Genomic DNA, 8409 nt, shown 5'->3' with positions numbered 1-8409 from the left:
AAAGTCCCAATTTTTTTCTAAGTCCCAAAAATCATGACCTCCATGGGTGTGAGCCCAGTGTATGCACATGGTGTGTCCGACCTGAGGTGCCTGTGCTGGGCTAAAGGCTGATTCCTCCATGATGATTTGGCCTGTGTGTGCGTAGTAAAAATTTTTCAAAGTCCCAAAATTTTTCTAAGTCCCAAAAATCATGACCTCCATGGGTGTTAGCCCAGTGTAGGCACATAGTGTGTCCGACCTGATGTGCTTGTGCTGGGCTAGAGGCCCATTCCTCCATGATGATTTGGCCTGTGTGTGCCTAGTGAAAATTTTTCTAAGTCCCCAACTTTTTCTAAGTGTGGAAATTTTTCTAAGTCCAGAAATTTTTCTAAGTCCCCAACTTTTTCTAAGTGTGGAAATTTTTCTAAGTCCCATTTTTTTTCTAAGTCCCAAAAATCATGACCTCCATGGGTGTGAGCCCAGTGTATGCACATGGTGTGTCCGACCTGAGGTGCCTGTGCTGGGCTAAAGGCTGATTCCTCCATGATGATTTGGCCTGTGTGTGCCTAGTGAAAATTTTTCTAAGTGTGGAATTTTTTCTAAGTCCCCAACTTTTTCTAAGTGTGATAATTTTTCAAAGTCCCATTTTTTTTCTAAGTCCCAAAAATCATGACCTCCATGGGTGTTAGCCCAGTGTAGGCACATAGTGTGTCCGACCTGATGTGCTTGTGCTGGGCTAAAGGCTGATTCCTCCATGATGATTTGGCCTGTGTGTGCCTAGTAAAAATTTTTCTAAGTCCCAAAATTTTTCTAAGTCCCAAAATTTTTCTAAGTCCCAAACTTTTTCTAAGTGTGATAATTTTTCAAAGTCCCAATTTTTTTCTAAGTCCCAAAAATCATGACCTCCATGGGTGTGAGCCCAGTGTATGCACATGGTGTGTCCGACCTGAGGTGCCTGTGCTGGGCTAAAGGCTGATTCCTCCATGATGATTTGGCCTGTGTGTGCCTAGTAAAAATTTTTCAAAGTCCCAAAATTTTTCTAAGTCCCAAAAATCATGACCTCCATGGGTGTTAGCCCAGTGTAGGCACATAGTGTGTCCGACCTGATGTGCTTGTGCTGGGCTAGAGGCCCATTCCTCCATGATGATTTGGCCTGTGTGTGCCTAGTGAAAATTTTTCTAAGTGTGGAATTTTTTCTAAGTCCCAAACTTTTTCTAAGTGTGATAATTTTTCAAAGTCCCATTTTTTTTCTAAGTCCCAAAAATCATGACCTCCATGGGTGTTAGCCCAGTGTAGGCACTTAGTGTGTCCGACCTGAGGTGCTTGTGCTGGGCTAAAGGCTGATTCCTCCATGATGATTTGGCCTGTGTGTGCCTAGTAAAAAAATTTTCTAAGTCCCAAAATTTTTCTAAGTCCCAAAATTTTTCTAAGTCCCCAACTTTTTCTCAGTGTGATAATTTTTCAAAGTCCCAATTTTTTTCTAAGTCCCAAAAATCATGACCTCCATGGGTGTGAGCCCAGTGTATGCACATGGTGTGTCCGACCTGAGGTGCCTGTGCTGGGCTAAAGGCTGATTCCTCCATGATGATTTGGCCTGTGTGTGCCTAGTGAAAATTTTTCTAAGTGTGGAATTTTTTCTAAGTCCCCAACTTTTTCTAAGTGTGATAATTTTTCAAAGTCCCATTTTTTTTCTAAGTCCCAAAAATCATGACCTCCATGGGTGTTAGCCCAGTGTAGGCACATAGTGTGTCCGACCTGATGTGCTTGTGCTGGGCTAAAGGCTGATTCCTCCATGATGATTTGGCCTGTGTGTGCCTAGTAAAAATTTTTCTAAGTCCCAAAATTTTTCTAAGTCCCAAAATTTTTCTAAGTCCCAAACTTTTTCTAAGTGTGATAATTTTTCAAAGTCCCAATTTTTTTCTAAGTCCCAAAAATCATGACCTCCATGGGTGTGAGCCCAGTGTATGCACATGGTGTGTCCGACCTGAGGTGCCTGTGCTGGGCTAAAGGCTGATTCCTCCATGATGATTTGGCCTGTGTGTGCCTAGTAAAAATTTTTCAAAGTCCCAAAATTTTTCTAAGTCCCAAAAATCATGACCTCCATGGGTGTTAGCCCAGTGTAGGCACATAGTGTGTCCGACCTGATGTGCTTGTGCTGGGCTAGAGGCCCATTCCTCCATGATGATTTGGCCTGTGTGTGCCTAGTGAAAATTTTTCTAAGTGTGGAATTTTTTCTAAGTCCCAAACTTTTTCTAAGTGTGATAATTTTTTCAAAGTCCCCAACTTTTTCTAAGTGTGGAAATTTCTCTAAGTCCCATTTTTTTTCAAAGTCCCAAAAATCATGACCTCCATGGGTGTGAGCCCAGTGTATGCACATGCTGTGTCCGACCTGAGGTGCCTGTGCTGGGCTAGAGGCTGATTCCTCCATGATGATTTGGCCTGTGTGTGCCTGTTGAAAATTTTTCTAAGTCCCAAACTTTTTCTAAGTGTGACAATTTTTCAAAGTCCCATTTTTTTTCTAAGTCCCAAAAATCATGACCTCCATGGGTGTAAGCCCAGTGTATGCACATAGTGTGTCCGACCTGAGGTGCTTGTGCTGGGCTAAAGGCCAATTCCTCCATGATGATTTGGCCTGTGTGTGCCTAGTGAAAATTTTTCTAAGTCCCCAACTTTTTCTAAGTGTGGAAATTTTTCTAAGTCCCCAACTTTTTCTAAGTGTGGAAATTTCTCTAAGTCCCATTTTTTTTCAAAGTCCCAAAAATCATGACCTCCATGGGTGTGAGCCCAGTGTATGCACATGCTGTGTCCGACCTGAGGTGCCTGTGCTGGGCTAGAGGCTGATTCCTCCATGATGATTTGGCCTGTGTGTGCCTGTTGAAAATTTTTCTAAGTCCCAAAATTTTTCTAAGTCCCAAAAATCATGACCTCCATGGGTGTTAGCCCAGTGTAGGCACATAGTGTGTCCGACCTGATGTGCTTGTGCTGGGCTAGAGGCCCATTCCTCCATGATGATTTGGCCTGTGTGTGCCTAGTGAAAATTTTTCTAAGTCCCCAACTTTTTCTAAGTGTGGAAATTTTTCTAAGTCCAGAAATTTTTCTAAGTCCCCAACTTTTTCTAAGTGTGGAAATTTTTCTAAGTCCCATTTTTTTTCTAAGTCCCAAAAATCATGACCTCCATGGGTGTGAGCCCAGTGTATGCACATGGTGTGTCCGACCTGAGGTGCCTGTGCTGGGCTAAAGGCTGATTCCTCCATGATGATTTGGCCTGTGTGTGCCTAGTGAAAATTTTTCTAAGTGTGGAATTTTTTCTAAGTCCCCAACTTTTTCTAAGTGTGATAATTTTTCAAAGTCCCTTTTTTTTTCTAAGTCCCAAAAATCATGACCTCCATGGGTGTTAGCCCAGTGTAGGCACATAGTGTGTCCGACCTGATGTGCTTGTGCTGGGCTAAAGGCTGATTCCTCCATGATGATTTGGCCTGTGTGTGCCTAGTAAAAATTTTTCTAAGTCCCAAAATTTTTCTAAGTCCCAAAATTTTTCTAAGTCCCAAACTTTTTCTAAGTGTGATAATTTTTCAAAGTCCCAATTTTTTTCTAAGTCCCAAAAATCATGACCTCCATGGGTGTGAGCCCAGTGTATGCACATGGTGTGTCCGACCTGAGGTGCCTGTGCTGGGCTAAAGGCTGATTCCTCCATGATGATTTGGCCTGTGTGTGCGTAGTAAAAATTTTTCAAAGTCCCAAAATTTTTCTAAGTCCCAAAAATCATGACCTCCATGGGTGTTAGCCCAGTGTAGGCACATAGTGTGTCCGACCTGATGTGCTTGTGCTGGGCTAGAGGCCCATTCCTCCATGATGATTTGGCCTGTGTGTGCCTAGTGAAAATTTTTCTAAGTCCCCAACTTTTTCTAAGTGTGGAAATTTTTCTAAGTCCAGAAATTTTTCTAAGTCCCCAACTTTTTCTAAGTGTGGAAATTTTTCTAAGTCCCATTTTTTTTCTAAGTCCCAAAAATCATGACCTCCATGGGTGTGAGCCCAGTGTATGCACATGGTGTGTCCGACCTGAGGTGCCTGTGCTGGGCTAAAGGCTGATTCCTCCATGATGATTTGGCCTGTGTGTGCCTAGTGAAAATTTTTCTAAGTGTGGAATTTTTTCTAAGTCCCCAACTTTTTCTAAGTGTGATAATTTTTCAAAGTCCCTTTTTTTTTCTAAGTCCCAAAAATCATGACCTCCATGGGTGTTAGCCCAGTGTAGGCACATAGTGTGTCCGACCTGATGTGCTTGTGCTGGGCTAAAGGCTGATTCCTCCATGATGATTTGGCCTGTGTGTGCCTAGTAAAAATTTTTCTAAGTCCCAAAATTTTTCTAAGTCCCAAAATTTTTCTAAGTCCCAAACTTTTTCTAAGTGTGATAATTTTTCAAAGTCCCAATTTTTTTCTAAGTCCCAAAAATCATGACCTCCATGGGTGTGAGCCCAGTGTATGCACATGGTGTGTCCGACCTGAGGTGCCTGTGCTGGGCTAAAGGCTGATTCCTCCATGATGATTTGGCCTGTGTGTGCCTAGTAAAAATTTTTCAAAGTCCCAAAATTTTTCTAAGTCCCAAAAATCATGACCTCCATGGGTGTTAGCCCAGTGTAGGCACATAGTGTGTCCGACCTGATGTGCTTGTGCTGGGCTAGAGGCCCATTCCTCCATGATGATTTGGCCTGTGTGTGCCTAGTGAAAATTTTTCTAAGTGTGGAATTTTTTCTAAGTCCCAAACTTTTTCTAAGTGTGATAATTTTTTCAAAGTCCCCAACTTTTTCTAAGTGTGGAAATTTCTCTAAGTCCCATTTTTTTTCAAAGTCCCAAAAATCATGACCTCCATGGGTGTGAGCCCAGTGTATGCACATGCTGTGTCCGACCTGAGGTGCCTGTGCTGGGCTAGAGGCTGATTCCTCCATGATGATTTGGCCTGTGTGTGCCTGTTGAAAATTTTTCTAAGTCCCAAACTTTTTCTAAGTGTGACAATTTTTCAAAGTCCCATTTTTTTTCTAAGTCCCAAAAATCATGACCTCCATGGGTGTAAGCCCAGTGTATGCACATAGTGTGTCCGACCTGAGGTGCTTGTGCTGGGCTAAAGGCCAATTCCTCCATGATGATTTGGCCTGTGTGTGCCTAGTGAAAATTTTTCTAAGTCCCCAACTTTTTCTAAGTGTGGAAATTTTTCTAAGTCCCCAACTTTTTCTAAGTGTGGAAATTTCTCTAAGTCCCATTTTTTTTCAAAGTCCCAAAAATCATGACCTCCATGGGTGTGAGCCCAGTGTATGCACATGCTGTGTCCGACCTGAGGTGCCTGTGCTGGGCTAGAGGCTGATTCCTCCATGATGATTTGGCCTGTGTGTGCCTGTTGAAAATTTTTCTAAGTCCCAAACTTTTTCTAAGTGTGACAATTTTTCAAAGTCCCATTTTTTTTCTAAGTCCCAAAAATCATGACCTCCATGGGTGTAAGCCCCGTGTATGCACATAGTGTGTCCGACCTGAGGTGCTTGTGCTGGGCTAAAGGCCAATTCCTCCATGATGATTTGGCCTGTGTGTGCCTAGTGAAAATTTTTCTAAGTCCCCAACTTTTTCTAAGTGTGGAAATTTTTCTAAGTCCCCAACTTTTTCTAAGTGTGGAAATTTCTCTAAGTCCCATTTTTTTTCAAAGTCCCAAAAATCATGACCTCCATGGGTGTGAGCCCAGTGTATGCACATGCTGTGTCCGACCTGAGGTGCCTGTGCTGGGCTAGAGGCTGATTCCTCCATGATGATTTGGCCTGTGTGTGCCTAGTGAAAATTTTTCTAAGTCCCCAACTTTTTCTAAGTGTGGAAATTTTTCAAAGTCCCCAACTTTTTCCAAGTGTGATAATTTTTCAAAGTCCCATTTTTTTTCTAAGTCCCAAAAATCATGACCTCCATGGGTGTGAGCCCAGTGGAGGCACATAGTGTGTCCGACCTGAGGTGCTTGTGCTGGGCTAGATGCCCATTCCTCCATGATGATTTGGCCTGCGCGTGCAGAGTGTGAATATTTTCCCCAAAATGTTCAGGGTCCCAAAATAAATCAATGTCCTAAAAATCATGACCTCCATGGGTGTGAGCCCAGTGCAGGCACATAGTGTGTCCGACCTGAGGTGCTTGTGCTGGGCTAGAGGCCAATTCCTCCATGATGATTTGGCCTGCGCCTGCAGAGTGTGAATATTTTCCCCAAAATGTTCAGAGACCCAGAAAAATTCAAAATCCCCCAAATCATGACCTCCATGGGTGTGAGCCCAGTGGAGGCACATAGTGTGTCCGACCTGAGGTGCTTGTGCTGGGCTAGATGCCAATTCCTCCATGATGATTTGGCCTGCGCGTGCAGAGTGTGAATATTTTCCCCAAAATGTTCAGAGACCCAGAAAAATTCAAAATCCCCCAAATCATGACCTCTACAAGTGTGAGCGCAGTGGGGGCACCTACATGGCTGACCTGAGGTGCCTGGCTTCGGGGAGAATCCAATTCCTCCAGGAGGATTCAGCCTGCACCTGAGCTGAGAGCCAGAAAAATTCCCATAGCCCCAGGAGATGTAACGGACCCCCATCCTCCAGGGGGCGCCGGCGGGGGATGTCGGCCCCGGGGCATGTGGCATCGGGTCCGGGGCCTCCCCATGGACTCCCCTGCGAAATTTGGAGCCGATCGGACCAACGGTGGCCGAGATACGGCCGTCCGAAGTCGGGGGCCCCCCCCCCGGTTCCCAGAAGCCCCATGGGCAGCTGGGGGAGGCCCAAAGTGGCCGTGGGGAGTGCCTAGGGCCGGCCAAAATCGTTTTTTCCCAGGCGGAATTGGCCGTTTCCGAGATATAGGCGAAAGAAAATTTTTCGAAAATCTGACCTCCAGGTGGCGTGGTCGCGGGTGGGGGTGCCCGCCGAGGGTGCCTGGGGTCGGGGAGAATGCAATTCCTCCAGGAGGATTCAGCCTGCATGTGAGCTGAGAGCCAGAAAATTTCCCATAGCCCCAGGAGATGTAACAGACTCCCATCCTCCAGGGGGCGCCGGCGGGGGGCGTCGGCCCCGGGGTATGTGGCATCGGGTCCGGGGCCTCCCCATGGACTCCCCTGCGAAATTTGGAGCCGATCGGACCAACGGTGGCCGAGATACGGCCGTCCGAAGTCGGGGGCCCCCCCCCGGTTCCCAGAAGCCCCATGGGCAGCGGGGGGAGGCCCAAAGTGGCCGTGGGGAGTGCCTAGGGCCGGCCAAAATCGTTTTTTCCCAGGCGGAATTGGCCGTTTCCGAGATAAAGGCGAAAGAAAATTTTTCGAAAATCTGACCTCCAGGTGGCGTGGTCGCGGGTGGGGGGTGCCCGCCGATGGTGCCTGGGGTCGGGGAGAATGCAATTCCTCCAGGAGGATTCGGCCTGAAAAGAAAAGAAAAGAAAAAAAAAATTCGGACCTCCAGGAGTGTGACCGCGGGTGTGGGCGCATAGCGTGGCCGACCAGAGGTGCATGTGCTGGGCTAGAGGCCGATTCCTCCATGAGGATTCGGCCTGTGAGTGCAGAGTGCGAAAAATTTCAAAGTCCAAAAAATAATACCTCCAGGGATGTGATCGCGGGTGTGGGCGCATAGCGTGGCCGACCAGAGGTGCCTGTGCTGGGCTAGAGGCCGATTCCTCCATGAGGATTCGGCCTGTGTGTGCAGAGTGAAAAAATTTTCAAAGTCCAAAAAATAATACCTCCAGGGATGTGATCGCGGGTGTGGGCGCATAGCGCGGCCGACCCGAGGTGCCTGTGCTGGGCTAGAGGCCGATTCCTCCATGAGGATTCGGCCTGTGAGTGCAGAGTGAAAATTTTTCTAAGTCCACCTCCAGGGCTGTGATCGCGGGTGCCGGCCGAAAGTGTCCGACGAGAGTGCTCCTCGTCGGCCTGAGGCCCGATTCCTCCAGGAGGATCTCCCTTGTCGAAAATTTTTCTAAGTCCAAAAATTTTTCTAAGTCCCACTTTTTACGCCGGGGTGGCAGATCCAGGCCTATCGCTCCCCGGCTCGTGTCCGACCCCGAGGCCTCTTCCCGGGCATGAGTCCCGCCTCGACCGCGGTGTGGAGGTATCGCTGCGCCGTAGGGTGACCAGAAGGGTATGGTCAGATTTTCAGGAGACAGTAGCAATTACAGGGGTCCAAGCACCTGGGGCTATGGTAAACGGACCGCCAAGCCCCCGCACGGCCCCCGGGCCGCCCAGGAAGCTACGGGTGCGGGCTTTTCAGCCCCTTTTCCATGCTTTTTCCCCTTTTTCGTCACTTTTTCGAATTTTCTCCGTTTTTCTCGCTTTTTCCCTTAAAAGCACTGGTAGATCGGAACACGAGACCCGCCAGGGGTAGGCGCCTGCCCGGCCCGCCGAGGGCCGCTATGGGCACGGCAGTTCCTCCCCGCCCTTGCGGGTTC

Source organism: Clarias gariepinus, chromosome 27 (assembly GCF_024256425.1).
Source record: "Clarias gariepinus isolate MV-2021 ecotype Netherlands chromosome 27, CGAR_prim_01v2, whole genome shotgun sequence".
NCBI lineage: Eukaryota > Metazoa > Chordata > Actinopteri > Siluriformes > Clariidae > Clarias > Clarias gariepinus.
Note: the sequence above shows the minus strand (reverse complement) of the source record.